The 21,035-nt window shown below is 45.3% G+C and overlaps 1 non-coding gene across 1 annotated transcript; it reads right to left on the bottom strand.

The window, feature by feature from the left end:
- Positions 1-20,665: 20,665 nt before the first annotated feature.
- Trnat-ugu lies at positions 20,666-20,739 on the bottom strand. Its single transcript has one exon. It is a non-coding gene; the product is annotated as a tRNA-Thr (tRNA).
- Between the last annotated feature and the right edge of the window lie 296 nt (positions 20,740-21,035).

Below are 21,035 nucleotides of genomic sequence, written 5' to 3'. Positions count from 1 at the left end.
TCGGTGTTCCCTAGTACTGCATTTTGTATGTAAGGTTTATGACTTTTTACATGAGGAAAATGTGGGCAAAATATGCTTATAACTGCAGCTGTACTCTCTAGAGAATTTATACCAGAGGGGCCGCAGTCGAGGAGACGGAGAACGGGGAGAGAGAGAGATGGATTGGGGGCCATAAATTCTGGGTGCAGTGACAGGCTGTGTGAGTGATTCTGGAAAGCAGCACTCAGTGGATCGTACCTGCAAAAGGACTGCTTGCTGTAGTACTCTCCTCCTTTCGCTTAGGGTCGGACAGGAGGGCACTGGTTCACAAAACATTTTACCTAGGCTAGGTGGCAGTCCATTGTGATGGCGGCCAGTTGGTGGAACGTGGATGGAGGAAGTTGTTCAAGAGAAACTGTTGTAAACTGACCCTTTGTGCAAATGGTGGGTAGGTCATAAAACAATGCATTTCCATGTTAAAAGCTGAGACGATACAGACAGAGCTGTTAGTGCACGTATTTAGTGGAGGCAAGACTGTAACTCCCCTGACCCCAGAAAGTCTTCATGTTCTTTTAGCGAGCGGCAAAAACATATATTTCGTGGGCACGTCTGTGTGGGAAGTTTAACAACCTTCTTTCAGAAATCTGAAATGATCAGCCTGGAAAGATTAGATCTCTCCATAAATAAGGGACTGTGGTCCCGTCTCGGTAGATGTCTGTTTTGTCCAATCATCTAGTCTAAAATCTCCTTTTTTCGGACAGTGAGGTTTGGAGTCGCTGATTGGCTCCTCTTATTATACGCAAAGTGGGGCTTGCTCTCCCAGTGTGGGAACCCTGGCGCTGTGACTGGATTGGCTACCAGGCTAACAGAACAGTGAAGAAGGGAGATTCAATGAGTAGAGGAGTTCGATTGGTTTGTGCAATGTGGGGGCAGTTTCGTTTTTACTAATTCAGTTCCCGTACCGAGACTTGGTGGAAAATGGTTGTGATTCTTTGCTTTCTTCGTCTTCTGGACTTCCCCTGGTGGAGAACTTCAGGTCTTTCCCATGTGTATGAGACATGCGGTCTCTATCTAGTGGTGGACTGAGAGCCAGTGGCAGTTTCCAGCCGTAACGACAGTTGAACTGTATATCATCAAGAAGATATCGTTGTCACGAGAGTGAAATAATTCATCCACAATCGGCCATCTGGCATCTGACAATACCAGCACGCACCGTCGTGCCTCTGAGTCAAACTGGTTTGGCCAGATCAGTGAACAGGTGCACCTCACGCTGAAATCAGCCGGGATTTCAGGGCTCTGATAGGGAAGTTTCCAATGTTTCGATAATCAAAACGCCAGACCGCATAGTTGGTAAATTTTCGTGGGCGCACCACGACATTATACACTACTGGCCATTAAAATTGCTACACTACGAAAATGACGTGCTACAGATGCGAAATTTAACCGACAGGAAGTATATGCTGTGAGAAGCAAATGATTAGCTTTCCAGAGCATTCACACAATTATGGCGCCGGTGGCGACACCTACAACGTGCTGACATGAGGAAGTTTCCAACCGATTTCTCATACACAAACAGCAGTTGACCGGCGTTGCCTGGTGAAACGTTGTTCTGATACCTCGTGCAAGGAGGGGAAATGCGTACCATCACGTTTCCTACTTTGATAAAGGTCGGATTGTAGCCTACCGCGATTGCGGTTTATCGTATCGCGACAATACTTCTCGCGTTGGTCGAGATCCAATGACTGTTAGCAGAATATGGAATCGGTGGGTTCAGGAGGGTAATACGGAACGCCGTGCTGGATCCCAACGGCCTCGTATCTCTAGCAGTCGAGATGACAGGCATCTTATCCGCATGGCTGTAACGGATCGTGCAGCCACGTCTCGATCCCTGAGTCAACAGATGGAGACGTTTGCAAGACAACAACCACCTGGACGAACAGTTCGACGACGTTGGCAGCAGCATGGACTATCAGCTCGGAGACCATGGCTGCGGTTACCCTTGACGCTGCATCACAGACAGGAGCGCCTGCGATGGTGTACTCAACGACGTACCTGGATGCACGAATGGCAAAATGTCATTTTTTCAGATGAATCCAGGTTCTGTTTACAGCATCATGATGGTCGCAACCGTGTTTGGCGACATCGCGGTGAACGCACATTGGAAGCGTGTATTCGCCATCGCCATACTGGCGTGTCACCCGGCGTGATGGTATGGGGTCCCATTGGTTACACGTCTCAGTCACCTCTTGTCCGCATTGACGCCACTTTCAACAGTGGACGTTACATTTCAGATGTGTTACGACCCGTGGCTCTACCCTTCATTCGATCCTTGCGAAACACTACATTTCAGCAGGATAATGCACGAGCGCATGTTGCAGGTACTGTACGGGCTTTTCCGGATACAGAAAATGTTCGACTGCTGCCCTGGCCAGCACATTCTCCAGATCTCTCACCAACTGAAAACGTCTGGTCAATGGTGGCCGAGCAACTGGCTCGTCACAATACGCCAGTCACTACTCTTGATGAACTGTGGTCAAGGCCTAGGCGTATCAAGGCCGTTATTACGGCCAGAGGTGGTTGTTCTGGGTACTGATTTCGCAGGATCTATGCACCCAAATTGCGTGAAAATGTAATCACATGTCAGTTCTAGTATATTTGTCCAATGAATACCCGTGTATCATCACATTTCTTTTTGGTGTAGCCATTTTAACGGCCTGTGGTGTAGCCGGAGCGCGGCGCTCCTCGCCCATAGCGCGCTGTTTTCTGCTGCCGCCTGAATCAAGGTGAAAGGGTACAGTACTGATGCACCAGCGTAGGATTGTTAAATGATATTCACAGTATTGACAGCTCCCTGTTCTCAGGTGAACCATAGTTTGTGGTATACTTCGTCGTAGTTGATCCCATCTGAATAGTGGTAGGCCTCACAGTGAATTCATGTAAACAAAGGTTGCGTTGAAGAGGGATTAATTCAGGAGGGAATTTGTATAGCTTCGACCTCAATGTGCGCTTTGCCAATCAAACACCATCCATTCTCTGATCTGTGTTTGTCATTTTTTAGTGTAAGATTTATTAGCTCACTGTAGTCTAAAAGGTTTAATGAAACTTCTCGTCATTTATAAACTTTAATACGCCACTGTTCTCGTTCATACTCCCTCAACTATTCACTGTTTTTAATTTATTGTGGAGGGACGTGGGTACACCAGAAATTTAAGTTTCAATCTTATTAAATTAATTAATTTGATTATTTTTTTGAGTTATGAAAGTGACCACAGCCAGAGGCAACAAAAGCGCCATGAGTAAATTCAGTAATTTCATATATAAAAATTAAGGGTGTAGCTCACGATTTGAAGGTTATTGAGAACATAATTCTTTTCTTTAAGTAAAGATAACATTGAACATAATAACATTTAGTATCACTCAGCGACGGCTTGCAATGTTGTGTCCTTGAAATCAACTTCTAATGCCCATTATGATAGCACAGTACAAAATATACAGTTGCAGTACAGAAAATCTAAATTTTTGTCACAATTCGGCAGCCATAAAGTTAAAAATTACTTACGTATGCCACAAGATTTGCCTCACTGCCCGCTATTTCTCGTTCTAGTCTGTAATTGGCAGGGCCTCTCTTCTCTGCCTCGCCCTGTATAGCTAGTTTATGCAGTATCTGTGGTAGTCTGTAATTCGTAACACGGCGGCTGACATCCTTTGAATATATCTTTGTCAAGTTTACACTTGCTAGTGTTCTCTTCCTTTTGCCAACAGCTTGAGATTATGATGTGTGCCCGTTTTCACGTCAATTCCGTGAATGGCACGCTTAGAGAATTTACACTTATTGTTTATTTTGTCGTCCAATTGGCACATTTATTTTTGTGATGTGACTAGATCCGAGGAATATTAGATAATCATCAGATCTATGTAGTTGTGTAAGCAGCCAGTCATATCCATGTGCAACGACACTAGCTTGCGGAGATTCCAATATTATGCTCACCAAACTATTTAACATTATCTTAATATAAAGGATGATAGCTGGAGAGGAGCCATGGAAACTACTGTGCAGTAAGACTGACAACACGAACGCCAGAGGTGTGGGAAGAGTGCTTGCAAACAAATTAAATAAGGCAACAAAAATTGCAGCCAATGAATTTAGTTTTGTCAGTGGGTGTAGGCACTACTGACGCTATTCAAACAGAGAAAATCGTGAAATAAAAATGCAAAGATTCCAAGTTCCGTCTTGTGTTTATTGACATCGCAGAAACTTTGTATCGTGTGTCAAGAAAATTTATATGGTAACCTATACGTGCACCGTGTGTCACGGATGCTACATCTATATCCTGAAGAATATGTATGAGAACATGAAGACAAAATAAAATTATAAACAGCCGACCAGTTGCAATGGATAAAGAATTCTTTACCTAGGTTTCGACAAATATAAATTTGTCTTCTTCAGAAGGTGGCAATTTTACATTAGTAAGGACTAATGTACCATCGCCGTTTTTACAAATGTCGGCATAGATCCATTTTTCAATATGAAATATAACCCTAGAATTAGGGTTTGTCACGTAAATATAAATAGAGCTCACAACCGAGTCGGTTGGGGTCCACCGAGTATCTGATTTGAGTCCACTGCCTTTTATTGTGGTCATTCATCCAGTCACATACCATCTGCATAAAACCTACTCCTTGGATGCTTTTATACGTCGACACAGTAGATCTAATAGAACAATCTCTACCAAATATTAGAGACTACATTAATGGTTGCTGCACGGCGCTAGACCGTAGAGTACTCTAAAGGGGTATATGTGTTGCAACTTCGCAAGAATGAGTACCATCTTAAATCGCACCAGCATCTACATAATTCTCTTATAGTATCGACCGAACAGTTCGATGCAGATATTGAAAACTGTATAAAAAGTGGGTGGTTCAAATGGACGTAATCATAGAGTATCTACGATGTGAAAACGCCTGACGAAGGGAAAATTTGCGAACGAACTATAAGACCATCTCTGACGTATGGTTCAGAATGTTGGAGAACAAAGGCTCCAGGTTATACAAATAAAGAGTCTGGCAGTGTAACCCTAAATGGAAGAGTAAGAAACGATCGCATCAGATGCTCGTATAAGACAGCAAACACGGAGAAAAACAGAACCGCCTAGGCTATTGCAGGCGTCTCATGCGGCGTGAACCTAACCAGATGAGAAGAACTGAAAAGAGGCCTTCGGCACTCACCGGATGCATGGATTAGGATCCAAAGAACGACGTGAAAACGATGGAAGTGCAACCCGAAATGATGCATATTCGTTCAAAACGGCAAACGAGATTAAGAGGGTCGACCCCAAAGGACAGGGGAAATAAGAGATGGAAGAAGATGAATGTTTTTGGACGGGGCCACTCTACGGAAGATTTTTTGTAGTGAAAGAAATGACTAAGAAAAGAAAAGAATTCAGTTCGGAAACTCATATAGTCTCCATAGATTTGCACAAGTCACCTGATGCCTGAGTGCAGCAATTCTATGGGAGATTTAGATCACAAAAGTTTTACAAGAGAATCTAGTAAAAAATGATCAGAACTCTATATCAAAACATTACTCCGTTTATTGACGCAGGGAAGAACCGTAAAAACAAATAAAGAAGTTGCACAAGGTTTTCTGACTGTTCCCATCCCTTATTAATAATGTCGACGATGTCAAAGTAAGATGGAAACAAGAGTTCTGGTTTGGTATAATGCTCTCAGCGCAGTATAATTTGAGTAGTATTTTATATGCAGACGATGTTGTTATTGTGCAACAGATAGAAGATAATTTACAAAGAGGCTATACATCTTCAGTAATGTAATAAATACACACATCAAGAAAAGTTTTGCATCACCTCGTTTCCGATAGTTCTGGAACCTGTAGAGAAAACTGGAATTGAGATCAACATAAACATCATTTCCGCCGTTTTTAATGCTCATGTAAACCATACATTGCATGTTGTACCACCATACTATCCAATCTATCCCAGGCATGTTCGATCGGGTTCATGTGTGGAGAACTTGCTGGCGACTCTAGTTTAGCGATGTAAGTCATACACAAGATGTGCACGATGGGGGCGCGAATTGTCGTTCATGAAGACGAATGCCTCGCCAATATGCTGCCGATATGGTTGCACTATCTGTCAGAGGATGGCATTCACGTATCGAACAGCAGTTTCGCCACTTTCCATGACCACCAGCGGCGTACGTCGGCCCCACATAATGCCACCCCAAAACATCAGGCAATTTCCACCTTGCTGCACTCGCTGGACAGTGTATCTAAGGCGTTCAACCTGACCCGCTTGCCTCCAAACACGTCTCGGACGATTGTCTGGTTGAAGGCAAATGCGACAGTGAGAGTGTGACGCCAATCCTGCGCGGTACATTCAGTATGTTGTTGGTACCATCTGTACCGCGCTGCATGCTGTCGTGGTTGCAAAGAAGGACCTCGCCATGGACGTCGGGAGTGAAGTTGTGCATCATGCAGCCTCTTGCGCACATTTTGAGTCGTAACATGGCGTCCTGTGGCTGCACGAAAAACATTATTCAACATGGTGGCGTTGCTGTCAGGGTTCCTCCGAGCCATAATCCGTAGGTAGCGGTCATCCACTGAAGTAGTAGCCCTTCGGCGGCCTTAGCGACTCAGACCTGTCTCTCTGTTCTGATTCGTGTTGGAACAACATCGCTTTGGTTCACTCTGAGACGCCTGGACACTTGCCTTGTTGAGTGCCCGTCCTGGCACAAATTAAGAATGCGGATGCGGTCGAGCCGAGGTATGTCTAGGCATTGTGGAAGTACAGACAACATGAGCCATGTACCTCCTTCCTGGTGGAATGACTGGAATTGATCGGCTGTCGGACCCCCTCCGTCTAATAGGCGCTGCTCATGCAGGGTTGCCGGCCGGTGTGGCCGAGCGGTTCTAAGCGCTTCAGTCCGGAACCACGCTGCTGCTACGGTCGCAGGTTCGAATCCTGCCTCGGGCATGGATGTGTGTGATGTCCTTAGGTTAGTTAGGTTTAAGTAGTTCTAAGTTCTAGGGGACTGATGACCTCAGATGTTAAGTCCCGTAGTGCTCAGAGCCATTTAAACCATTTAAATCATGCAGGGTTGTTTACGTCTTTGGGCGGGTTTAGTGACTTCTCTGATCAAAGGAACTGTGTCTGTGATACAATGAAATGAGCGTTTTGGCGTCATTGGCCGGGAGGCCCCTCGCGGGGCAGGTCCGGCCGCCATATCGCAGGTCTTATTACAGTCGGCGCCACATTGGGCGACCTGCACGCCGGATGGGGATGAAATGATGATGAACACAACACAACACCCAGTCCCTGAGCGGAGAAAATCTCCGACCCAGTCGGGAATCGAACCCGGGCCCAGAGGACGGCAATCCGTCACGCTGACCACTCAGCTACTGGGGCGGACTGTGATACAATATCAACAGTCAACGTCTATCTTCAGGAGTTCTGGAACTGGGGTGATGCAAAACTTTTTTTGATGTGTGTAATATGGACTGACAATAATTCCACATAAATCAAAAGTAATGGGATTTCTGGGAAATGATAAAATCCAAAACTGAGGTAAGTGGCAATGTATTGGAATGAATATCCTCCACCTCTAAGTAGCTTAGATATGAAATATTCTCAACATATAATGTGACATAGAAACAAATCTTCTCAAATTTAAACATGTGTAGGGTGTTCCTCCAAAGAATCGCCAGACCTATTTTCCGTGATATTTCGGTGCTGTGTAGCTGGAGTCAGCCCAATGAAATACTGCTCACTACGTCGTTCATGAGGCGCTCACTGTCGATGGAAATCGTGGGTTTGTTTCCTGTTACAAACAATACGATATTTAAAGCAGATTTTTTTTTTCGTGTCCCATCAGATAGATCGGTTCAAAATTCGTATAGTGCAATATTCATTCTATCAATATGTAATAACCAGGGGCACTAAAACACAAAAAATAACCAGTGCTATGGCACCGCCCTGGTCCGGTCACTGGTAGCGGTGCAGCAGTGCTGCTCAGTCGCTGCTGAGATGATGGTTAGTTTCCGTATTTTACTGCCACTGGTTAATACACATCGATAAAACGAATATCTGCTCTACCCGCTCTTTCGAATGCGACCTGTAAAATCCCGCTTTAAAAATCATTTTTTTTTGGTAACGGAAAAAACAATGACTCTTTTCGTTGACACTGGGTGTCGCATGAAATACGTGATGAGCGGTATTTATTTGGGCCCACTCAAGCTACACATTGCCAAAACGAAATCACGAATATCTGCCGAAACACCAGAGAAAATGCGACTGACAGCTATTACGATGGGACATTCTGTAGGTGGAGCATTCCATAGAACTCTGAAATATGAAACCGGAAAAGGAACTAAACTGAAGCTTTATTAAACAGTGCCAGTTTATATAGTACGTACTATATGGAAGCGAAACGTGTGCACTCTCGAAGAAAGAGGGAAAGAAAATTACGTCAGCTGACATGAAATTTCTCGGAGCAGTCAAAGGCTGCACACTGATGGGCAAAATACAAAACGTAATACATGGTAAGAGATATGGAATTTCGATATGAAAAGCAAAATCAAAGAGAAACATAATGTCAGTTGGTGAAACCTTTTAGAAAGAATGTCTAGAATCATCATGGATCACAGTCTTACAGGGCGGCGATGTGTCTGACGAACGAGTAAAAAATGGTTTCCTGAACGGGTCGTATGAAGTGGAGGTGATGACGACGATAAGGACGACGACGACGAAGAAGACGAAGAAGAGGAGCTCGGAGTATTAATTTGGAAATTTGTGGTAACTTCCTATGGGACCAAACTGCTGAGGTCATCAGTCCCTAGGCTTACGTACTACTAAATCTAACTTAAACTAACTTACGATAAGGACAACAGACACACCCATGCCCGAGGGAGGACTCGAACCTCCGACGGGGGCAGCCGCGCGAGCCGTGGCAAGGTGCCCGAGACCGCGCGGCTACCCCGCCCGGAAAGAATTAATTCTTTGATCACATGTGAAGATGCAGTAACCTGAGGTGACAACTTTTGAGACAATTATATGCACATCTGCAGATGGCGATAGCATCTCGTAAACAGGGTACAGGCTTATTACAAATGATTGAAGCGATTTCATAAATTCACTGTAGCTCCATTCATTGACATATGGTCACGACACATTACAGATACGTAGAAAAACTCATAAAGTTTTGTTCGGCTGAAGCCGCACTTCAGGTTTCTGCCGCCAGAGCGCTCGAGAGCACAGTGAGACAAAATGGCGACAGGAGCAGAGAAAGCGTATGTCGTGCTTGAAATGCACTCACATCAGTCAGTCATAACAGTGCAACGACACTTCAGGACGAAGTTCAACAAAGATCCACCAACTGCTAACTCCATTCGGCGATGGTATCCGCAGTTTAAAGCTTCTGGATGCCTCTGTAAGGGGAAATCAACGGGTCGGCCTGCAGTGAGCGAAGAAACGGTTGAACGCGTGCGGGCAAGTTTCACGCGTAGCCCGCGGAAGTCGACGAATAAAGCAAGCAGGGAGCTGAACGTACCACAGCCGACGGTTTGGAAAATCTTACGGAAAAGGCTAAAGCAGAAGCCTTACCGTTTACAATTGCTACAAGCCCTGACACCCGATGACAAAGTCAAACGCTTTGAATTTTCGGCGCGGTTGCAACAGCTAATGGAAGAGGATGCGTTCAGTGCGAAACTTGTTTTCAGTGATGAAGCAACATTTTTTCTTAATGGTGAAGTGAACAGACCCAATGTGCGAATCTGGGCGGTAGAGAATCCTCTCGCATTCGTGCAGCAAATTCGCAATTCACCAAAAGTTAACGTGTTTTGTGCAATCTCACGGTTTAAAGTTTACGGCTCCTTTTTCTTCTGCGAAAAAAACGTTACAGGACACCTGTATCTGGACATGCTGGAAAATTGCCTCATGCCACAACTGGAGACCGACAGCGCCGACTTCATCTTTCAACAGGATGGTGCTCCACCGCACTTACATCATGATGTTCGGCATTTCTTAAACAGGAGATTGGAAAACCGATGGATCGGTCGTGGTGGAGATCATGATCAGCAGTTCATGTCATGGCCTCCACGCTCTCTCAACTTAACCCCATGCGATTTCTTTCTGTGGGGTTATGTGAAAGATTCAGTGTTTAAACCTCCTCTACCAAGAAACATATCGGAACTGCGAGCTCGCATCAACGATGCTTCCGAACTCATTGATGGGGACATGCTGCGCCGAGTGTGGGAGGAACTTGATTATCGGCTTGATGTCTGCCGAATCACTAGAGGGGCACATATCGAGCATTTGTGAATGCCTAAAACAACTTTTTGAGTTTTTGTATGTGTGTGCAAAGCATTGTGAAAATATCTCAAATAATAAAGTTATTGTAGAGCTGTGAAATCGCTTCAATCATTTGTAATAACCCTGTATAAAAGGGCAGTGCATCGGCGAAGCTGTCGTTTGTATTTTGGTGATTCACGTGTAAAGCTTTTCTACGTGATTATGATTGCACGACAGTAATTGACGGACTTTGAACAGTGAATGGTAGTTGGGTCTAGACGCATGGGACATACCATTTTGGAAATCGTTGGGGAATTCGGTATTCCGGGACCCACAGCGTCGAGAGTGTGCCGTGAATACCAAACTCACGCGTTACGGCTCATCACGGAAAGTACAGTGACCCACGACCTTCACTTAACGACCAAGAGTAGTGGCGTTTGCATAGTGCTCTCAGTGCTAACAGATAAGCAACACAGCATGAAATAACCCCAGAAATCAATGTCAGACGTGCGACGAACGTATCCGTTAAGCAGTGCTGCGAAATTTGGCGCTAAAATGTAATGAAATGAGCGTATGGCATCGTTGACCGGGAGGCCCCATCCGGGGAAGTTCGGCCGCCAAGTGCAAGTCTTATTTCAATCGATGCCACATTGGGCGACTTGCGCGCCTGTGATGAGGATGAAATGATGATGTGAATAACACGACACCCAGCCCACGAGCGGAGAAGATCTCCAACCCGGCCGGGAATTGAAACTGGGCCCGCTTGTATGGGAGGCAAGCACGTTACCCATGGCTATGGCTATGGCACCAGACGACCGCCGCGAATACCTTTGCCAGCAGCGCGGCATCTCCTTCAGCGCCTCTCCTGGGCTTGTGACTGTATCGGTTGGAAGCTAGACTAGAAAACCGTGTGAACCGTGTTGCGGCTCGTGATGGTGCCATTGGTATGTTCGCATCGTGTAATAGGGATAGTTGTAACGCCGGAAGTACATATCCTCCTATTTCCATCTATTGTACTATAAATGTTTTTCCTTATTTTGTTACCTCAAGATATGACATTTCTGTGTCTTTATGTATTGTAATTGTTGTACTATATATATATATATATATATATATATATATATATATATATATACAGGGTTATTACAAATGATTGAAGCGATTTCACAGCTCTACAATAACTTTATTATTTGAGATATTTTCACAATGCTTTGCACACACATACAAAAACTCAAAAAGTTTTTTTAGGCATTCGCAAATGTTCGATATGTGCCCCTTTAGTGATTCGGCAGACATCAAGCCGATAATCAAGTTCCTCCCACACTCGGCGCAGCATGTCCCCATCAATGAGTTCGAAAGCATCGTTGATGCGAGCTCGCAGTTCTGGCACGTTTCTTGGTAGAGGAGGTTTAAACACTGAATCTTTCACATAACCCCACAGAAAGAAATCGCATGGGGTTAAGTCGGGAGTGCGTGGAGGCCATGACATGAATTGCTGATCATGATCTCCACCACGACCGATCCATTGGTTTTCCAATCTCCTGTTTAAAAAATGCCGAACATCATGATGGAAGTGCGGTGGAGCACCATCCTGTTGAAAGATGAAGTCGGCGCTGTCGGTCTCTAGTTGTGGCATAAGCCAATTTTCCGTGGGCTACGCGTGAAACTTGCCTGCACGCGTTCAACCGTTTCTTCGCTCACTGCAGGCCGACCCGCTGATTTCCCCTTACAGAGGCATCCAGAAGCTTTAAACTGCGCATACCATCGCCGAATGGAGTTAACAGTTGGTGGATCTTTGTTGAACTTTGTCCTGAAGTGTCGTTGCACTGTTATGACTGACTGATGTGAGTGCATTTCAAGCACGACATACGCTTTCACGGCTCCTGGTGCCATTTTGTCTCACTGCGCTCTCGAGCGCTCTGGCGGCAGAAACCTGAAGTACGGCTTCAGCCGAACAAAACTTTATGAGTTTTTCTACGTATCTGTAGTGTGTCGTGACCCTATGTCAATGAATGGAGCTACAGTGAATTTGTGAAATCGCTTCAATCATTTGTAATAGCCCTGTATATTTATTTATGCATTTATGTGGATGTATAATTGGTTTGTTTTGTAAATATTATTTGTATTTTTACGCTGGGTCTTGCCTAGGGAAGACTATGCTATCGAACGAATACATCGATACGTCGTGTGGAGAACCAAAGTGTTGAGGATCTTTGGTAGTGTTAACTCTGTCGCGTGGAGCGCGGGCAGAGGGAGAGTCTGGCTGGGGTAGGCGGTGGAGCAGTTGTGCTGTGTGACGCTCCCGCGAGTTGCCGCGCTTTCGGGGTTGGGCAGCATGTAATTGCGCTCGACTTGCTATGAGAGTTTCTGACACGGTGTCGGGGACGGGAAGCATTAGCTGGCGCACGTCAAGAGCCCGCTTCGCCTGGTGACCGTGTCGAGAAGAAGGCGCGCCAACATCCACCTTCTGCAACAGCGACCCCCGACAATGAGTGACTGTCGCCACCTCCTCGATCGACGGCTTCAAACCTTCAATCAACCAACAAGGAAGACTGGAAGCGCGTAAAGTTTCAGAACTGTATGGCAGACCTCAGCTTTTCAAACTGTTCCATTTTCGTAACTATAATTACAGCAACTTAGCATGAACATTTGTTGCTCATTGTCCCAATTGCATTACCAAGCAGGGTCCCTTCCTTTTTCGGAATGAACCCGAGTGTCGTTGAAATTCAAACACGAGCATTAAAGTAATATTATTCCATTTCACTGCTTTAATTTCAAATTTCAGTTAAAGTATTCATATCTGGCTACAATATTTGGATTACACAAGCACAAATTATGAGTGCGAGTTTTGTTACCATATTTTAGCTTACCTGTGACTACAGCTCAGCTTGGTATGTACTAAATTTTACTATTGTTAATTGTTCAGAATCATTAAATTCAAGTTCAAAGTTAAATCTCTTATTTCTAATTTGCGTAGGTTCAAGTAGCTTTTGAAATGATTGTTGAGGTAGCCCAAGACTAACCTTATTTTATTGAATTTCGTAGTGCTTCAGAAACAAAGCTCACTATTAATTTCAGTCACTAAATTAACTTTCAATTTTCCGGTTTTATTAATTCTTTTGCTAAATTAAGTCAGAGTGTAGCGAAATTTATTACTTCTGTCAAACTTTCAGTTTTCACACTACACGTGTCAACCTTCAGTTCCCACGCTTCTAGTGCTAATTATATGTGCAATAACATTTCTTTTTCAGTTACTATAGTAATTGTCCTTAGGACTGGCGACCGTAATTTCCCCCAGATCTCAAATATCTAATTACCGCTAGTTAATTGTTAACGTAACGGCCGCACATTTACTTTCTTTATTAACTTTACCCCTTTTCAAAATTAATTTCCACCAGTTTCATTTGCATTTTTCCTTTCATTTAGATGTACCCTTTCCTCCCTCTTTACTGACAGATTAACTTGGGTGACGATTGCTTTTCCCAAATTTCCATTAGGTACACGCGGTTTAATTTTTCACTGTCATTAAGGTCGATAAGTGAGGGGGAGGTTACATAGTGACATCTCGTTTTCTTCTTGTGTTAACTGGCGCCACTACATTTGCTAGCATTGTCTCTCTGCGTGTGGCAGCAGCAGCGGTTATCGATACCTAATATGGTGGTACTATCTTTGGAGGGACGTCAAATGTTTTCCTGGTCGCGTGTATCGTTTAGTTCGGTTTGGGATGGAGCAGCAGTGAGGTCCATAAGCGCGAGGACATGCCAGGGCCGGTGGCGGCACGGAGACACTGCCGAATCGAAGGGCTGTAGTTGCGAGTGCCACAACCTCGTTGTCCACCGAACCCAGGACGTTTGAGTTGAGTGAACATTAACCCAGTAGGGAAACCTCCACTATTTTGAGATCACGCCATTTGTTCATGCGTTGCTGTTTGCAGGGTCACTGAGATGAAGAGCAATGAGTGGAGTGTTTGGACTTGGCGAAATTAATTAGCCATCCTCCACTTCTTATTATTAATCATTGAATTCCTTGTGTTATTATTGGTAAAGTTCAACCAGCGGTATTTTTCTGCCTAGTGGCCACTAACACCCCAGTTACCTGCCCTGGAGGTTACTGCATTTTCGCGGCAGTGTACTTTTTCTCGCCTTGCCGCTGCTGTCTGGTAAGCCATGTAGCTCGACAGCCTCCTTGATTGTGGTTCGGATAGTTTGTTTCTTTCGGACTTCTTTGGTTGTAGTGGTTCCTTCTGCTTCTCGATGTTTTAAACACCAGATTCTGAAGACGCAGTGCTGTCCACTCGTTCCGCCTTGCCTGGGTTATTCCGTCGTTTTATTGGTTATCAGACGTTAGGTAGATTTTGCAAGAGGGTTGGTCTGCGTTTAAACTGTCACTAGTTTGGTTGCCATCCAGTTAAATGATACTACTCTTGGCTCCCTGTCTCATCGTTTACGAAGGTGAGCGACTTTCCCATGTCGATCCTTGGGGCACTGTCTGAGGACCACTTCGCTCTTGATTTTGTCAGATTGTATTGATTGTTTAAAAAAAAAATTATTTTGAGTTATTACTGTTTCGGCCTTCAACCGACAAAGAGTATGAATTTCTTGTTAATAAAGCCTGCAGCCGTGAGTTTAACTTGTCTTAAGAAATTTTAATTAGACGAAGTATCTTAACACTGAAATATTGATGATTGTTCTTTAAAAATCTCTAGAAGAAGTTTAATTGCTTGCCAAAAATTGGCTATCCAGGCCTTCAGCCGTCCAACTGTTTTTTGAGTTATTACTATTGGGACCTTCAGCTGACAAATAATTTGAATTAATTGTCAATAAGGCCTTCAGCCGTGAGTGGAATTTGCTTAAGAACTTTTTTTAACTAAACATTGGTCTTAACAGTCAAATTTGATAATTGTTCCTTATTGTCAACTTTATTTGCAATTGTTTTCAAATAAAGTATACGTGATTAAAAAAACTGAGCAACTAACAATAACTGATTATGGCCCTGTCCACACCAAATCCTGCCTTTCCTTAAGTCCAGGTTTCACCGTGGACTGGTCAGATGAGTCCCGATTTCAGTTGGCAAGAGCTGATGTAGGTTAGTGTGGTGCAGTTTCTAAGAAGCCATAGACCCAAGATGTCAACAAGGCACTGCCCAAGCTGGAGGTGGTTCCATAATGGTATGGGCTGTGTTTACATGGAACGGACTGGGTCCGCTGGTCCAGCTGGACCGACCGTCGACTGGAAATGCTTGTGTTCCATATTCACGGAATTCATAAACAACGGTGGAATCTGTGTGGATGATAATGCGCTATGACACAGGGCCACAGTTGTTCGAGATTAGTGTGAAGAACATGTTGGACAAATCGAGCTAATGGTCTGGTCACCCAGATTGTCTGACATGAATCCCATCGAACATTTATGGGACGGGATTCATGTCAGTTCGTGCACAAAATTCTGCACCGGCAATTCTGTTGCAGTTATGGACGGCTATAGAGGGAGCATGGCTCAACATTTCTGCGGAGGACTTCCTACGACTTGTTGTGTCCATGCCACGTCGAATTGCTGCATTACGCAGGGCAAAAGGAAATCCGACACGATGTACACTACTGGCCATTAAAATTGCTACACCACGAAGATGACGTCTACAGACGCGAAATTTAACCGACAGGAAGAAGATGCTGTGATGTGCAAATGATTAGCTTTTCAGAGCATTCACACAATTATGGCGCCGGTGGCGACACCTACGACGTGCTGACATGAGGAAGTTCCCAACCGATTTCTCATACACAAACAGCAGTTGACCGGAGTTGCCTGGTGAAGCGTTGTTGTGATGCCTCGTGTAAGGAGGAGAAATGCGTACCAACAGGTTCCGACTTTGATAAAGGTCGGATTGTAGCCTATCACGATTGCGGTTTATCGTATCGCGACATTGCTGCTCGAGTTGGTCGAGATCCAATGACTGTTAGCAGAATATGGAATCGGTGGGTTCAGGAGGGTAATACGGAACGCCGTGCTGGACCCCAACGGACTCGAATCTGTAGCAGTCGAGATGACAGGCATCTTATCCGCATGGCTGTGACGGATCGTGCAGCCACGTCTCGATCTCTGAGTCAACAGATGGTGACGTTTGCAAGACAACAACCATTTGAACGAACAGTTCGCCGACATTTGGAGCAGCATGGACTATCAGCTCGGAGACCATGGCTGCGGTTACTCTTGACGCTGCATCACAGACAGGAGCGCCTGCGATGGTGTACTCAACGACGAACCTGGGTGCAGGGATGGCAAAATGTCATTTTTTGGGATAAATCCAGGTTATGTTTACAGCATTATGATGGTCGCATCCGTGTTTGGCGACAACGCGGTGAACGCTCATTGGAAGCGTGTATTCGTCATCGCCATACCGGCGTATCACCCGGCGTGATGGTATGGGCTGCCACTGGTTACACGTCTCGGTCACCTCTTGTTCGCATTGACGGCAGTTTGAACAGTGAACGCTACATTTCAGATGTGTTACGACCTGTGGCTCTACCCTTCATTCGATCCCTGCGAAACCCTACATTTCAGTAGGATAATGCACGACCACATGTTGCAGGTCCTGTACGGGCCTTTCTGGATACAGAAAATGTTCGACTGCTGCCCTGGCCCGCACATTCTCCAGATCTCTCACCAATTGAAAACGTCTGGTCAGTGGTGACCGAGCAACTGGTTCGACAGAATACGCCAGTCACTACTCTTGATGAACTGTGGTATCGTGTTGAAGCTGCATGGGCAGCTGTACCCGTACACGCCATCGAAGCTCTATTTGACTCAATGCCCAGGCGTATCAAGGTTGTTATTACGGCCAGAGGTGGTTGCTCTGGGTACTGATTTCTCAGGATCTTTGCACCCAAATTGTATGAAAATGTAATCACTTGTCAGTTCTAGTATAATATATCTGTCCAATGAATATGTGTTTATCATCTGCATTTCTTCTTGGTGTAGCAATTTTAATGGCCAGTAGTGTAAGTTGGCATCCCATGACGTGTTCTCGCCTCAGTGTACAATGACATTTGCGCTGTCGTATGGCATTACTCGGGAATTCCCGCATTACGTACCCCCCAAATTTGACAGGCAGCTTGCAGCGCCCCATTAGTTGTGGGGCTGTGTTGATTTGTTTGGTCGGAGCGGCGTGGCATACCCTGACAACGTGGACGTGGCTCCCGCCTCGTTCGCCGCGCTGACGTCCGCTTGTTTGCACGGCGGCCTGGGAAGGAACCTCCCCGAAACTCCGTGGCAGGCGTGGGTGTGAAGCGCGTGACTGCGCATAACTTAATTCGTTAGGGCCCGTCCACGCGCCGCGATGCTATCTCGCGTGCCGTGCCGTGCTGTGACGGCCGGGTCAGCCACTTCCGCCGAGCGGCTGCCGATGCGAGCGGATAAACCGTCTGGAGGCCGCGCCGTGATAAACACGAGATCTGATCCCCTCGGATCGGCCAGACCCACGTCTGGCGACTCCCACGCCCGCCGCGCCACCTGACGGATGGCTGTAATTGCGGGCAGGGAAATGGCAGGCCACCGCGTGCGCGTGCCGGTGTCCGGAGTAAATCTAGCAGCCCCATCTTGTCGTCTTGTTGCCTGTGCTGAGGCAGACTCTTTCCGGCAGGGTGCTTGCCGATCGTGACAGTCCACGCATTACGATAAGTAGTAAACAAAATGGCCCTGACACCGTTCATTATGTAACGTCCTCGGGACTTCTGTGCCGCCGCGAGAAGTCACACTGAAGGCTGTCTCCAGAATACACGCATTCTTGACGATGTACGGGACACGAGATACCCACCGTCGAGTCACATTAATGCGACCTACTGCCAAAAGCGCTAGACGTTGTGGCGTTCGCTGTGTTATTCAGTGGTTTGGTATTTAACTAATTTGTAAATGAAAGTGATAAGGTTATTTCATTACATTGAGTAATTACTAAATAATTTTTTCTGCCGGCTAAAGATTTGGTCAGTTTGCTAAAGAACTCCAAGTTAACGTTGTGTGAAAGTGTTGTCTGTAAGCTGTGTAAGTGTCACTAAATCACAGTTCATACAACAGATTCTATACAACTATTGATTATGATGGAAACAGTTATCTTCAGCAAAAGATCATTAAAACCACCGAATATCAGCCGCGCACAACACTGACGTATGTTACCTGAAACAATATTCTTCGCAGCTCGTGCGTAATTAATTTCGGCTCCATACATCAGGTAGAAATGTTTGTTATGAGGCTCGTGCTATGGCTGTGAGCACTATGGGACTTAACATCTGTGGTCATCAGTCCCCTAGAACTTAGAACTACTTAAACCTAACTAACCTAAGGACATCACACACATCCATGCCCGAGGCAGGATTCGAACCTGCGACCGTAGCAGTCGTGCGGTTCCGGACTGAGCGCCTAGAACCGCGAGACCACCGCGGCCGGAATCGTTCTATGAGCACTGTTTTTAAAGAACCAATCTGATTCGAATTATTTTCATGAGAATGAGTTCGGGACCACCGGTGCACATTTATTTTTACACATTTGTATTATCTTCGGCATTTATGTCTGCAGAGTTACTTAATTTGAATTTGCCGCTGAGATAATTGTTAAGATGGCGGCAGACAATTGATAGAGACATTCTATTGTTAGAGCAAATAGGATAAGTATTTTAAATGCTTATTAAACTTTACTTTCGTATTGTGCACTATTTAGACTTCATCAAGCAACCATTTGAATTTTTTCTAAGGAAAACACAGACAAAAAGACGCGATACAAATCGCTATCATCAATGGCTGCGCTCCTTGCAGCGGAAAGAAATAATTAACACAGATAATGCTTACTGAGAGAGGAATTAAAGTTACAAATAATTATTCATTCATATTTATAATAATAATGAACTCTATTGTCAAGTAATAATTAACAAATAATTACAATTTCTTAACAGACCTCAGTTTGAAATGCGTCTTGCGTCAAATGGTTCAAATGGCTCTGAGCACTATGGGACTTACCATCTGAGGTCATCAGTCCCCTAGAACTTAGAAACTACTTAAACCTAACTAACCTAAGGGCATCACACACATCCATACCCGAGGCAGGATTCGAACCTGCGACCGTAGCAGTCGCGCGGTTCCAGACTGAAGCGCCTAGAACCGCTCGGCAACACCGGCCGGCCGTCTTGCGTCCTGAGCCTACAAAAGCCAACCAACAAACGGTAAAAACAAAGGAAGACAAACGCAGATCATTAAAGGAATTTACAATTATCATTGTCTTTGTATGATGCACGTCGATATGTCCAATTACATCATAAAATATTATATAAATAATTAATATTTATCATCGTTTTCACTGTTTTTTTCATATGTCGAATGGATAATGTTTATAACTGTTAGAGGCATAATTTCCTCTCGTCGCACTGTAGCTAAAATTTATCTCGTGGATGTTACAACGTTCAGGAAGAGATCCGGAGTGGTAATGGAAGGTATCGTCAGGGATGCGGCGCCATGCCGACTCCGGTGCCGTCTCTAGCTGCGCTAGGTTTCCCGGTTGAGGATCCATGGTGCGAACAGCCCGAATGAAGTGGTCCCATAGGTTCTCGTATTGGAACAAATCCGGAGACTTTGGTGACCAGGGGAGTACAATAACCTCATCTTAGTGGTCTTCGAACTACTCCCAGAAAAAAACAAGCTGCATGTAGGGGACGATACGATCCCCAATGATAGATGCTTGTGTTGATCCGTTGTGCCTTCCAGAATGACTAGACCATTCAGTGAACTCCACGAAAACGATCTTCACCATGACGCTCTCCTTTGGTTCCAGGGTGGTTGCTTTCAGACATTTCATGCCGTACACTCCAAAGTGCATAGCATACAACTCGATTCCTCTGAAAAGGCCACCTGTCGCCGCTCAGTGGACCTCCAGTCGCGCTATTGACGTACAAACTGCGTCCTTCGTCGCCAGTGAACAGCATTGAGATTGGGTTTATGAACCAGATACCGGTAGCAGAGGCAGCAAAGTTTGCTGAGTTGACGTTGTTCACACTCTTGGTAGCTCCTTGTTTCATCTGGACGGTGAGTTGCTCAACAGGTGCACGTCTGTACGCCCGGTCACAGCCGTCGTTCACCCCTGTCACCTACGGCCCGTGGTGCCCCACAGTTGCCTCGGCGACCGTTTTCAATGCGCCATTTTGCCATGCACGGTGTACTCGTACTTTAACCACAGCGGCAGTAGAACAGTTTACAAACTTACCTGATTCGGAATTGCTTCCACCCTTGGAGCGAAAGCCAATGGTCAACCCTTTTCGACAACAGATAAATCGAAATTAGAATTATATTAATATCTTCAGCTGCTGACGGGCGTTCATATACATCAACGGTGACAAGTGAAAATCTGTGCCCCGACCGGGACTCGAACCCCGGATCTCCTACTTACATGGCAGACGCTCTATCCATCTGAGCCACCGAGGCCACAGAGGATAGTGTGACTACAGGGACTATCTCGCGCACGCCTCACACGAGACCCACATTCTCTCCTTGTAAGTCCACACACTACATACCTAGTGCCCAACCCCAGCACACTCATTACTCGTGGAAGACATTCTTGCCAAGTCCTGTAAGAGTTCGGGAAATATGTGTGCATCCGCATAGAAGATGAAGGTCATTCCCGGTGTTGCCAGAATTATATACTTATATGGACATGCTCGAAAGAACAGACAACATATCCATGTGAATATATAGTTCTGGAAGCACCGGGCATGACCTTC

This window comes from Schistocerca americana, chromosome 4 (assembly GCF_021461395.2).
Source record: "Schistocerca americana isolate TAMUIC-IGC-003095 chromosome 4, iqSchAmer2.1, whole genome shotgun sequence".
NCBI lineage: Eukaryota > Metazoa > Arthropoda > Insecta > Orthoptera > Acrididae > Schistocerca > Schistocerca americana.
The sequence above is the reverse complement of the archived record's forward strand: the minus strand, read 5'-3'. Positions and strand labels throughout refer to the sequence as shown.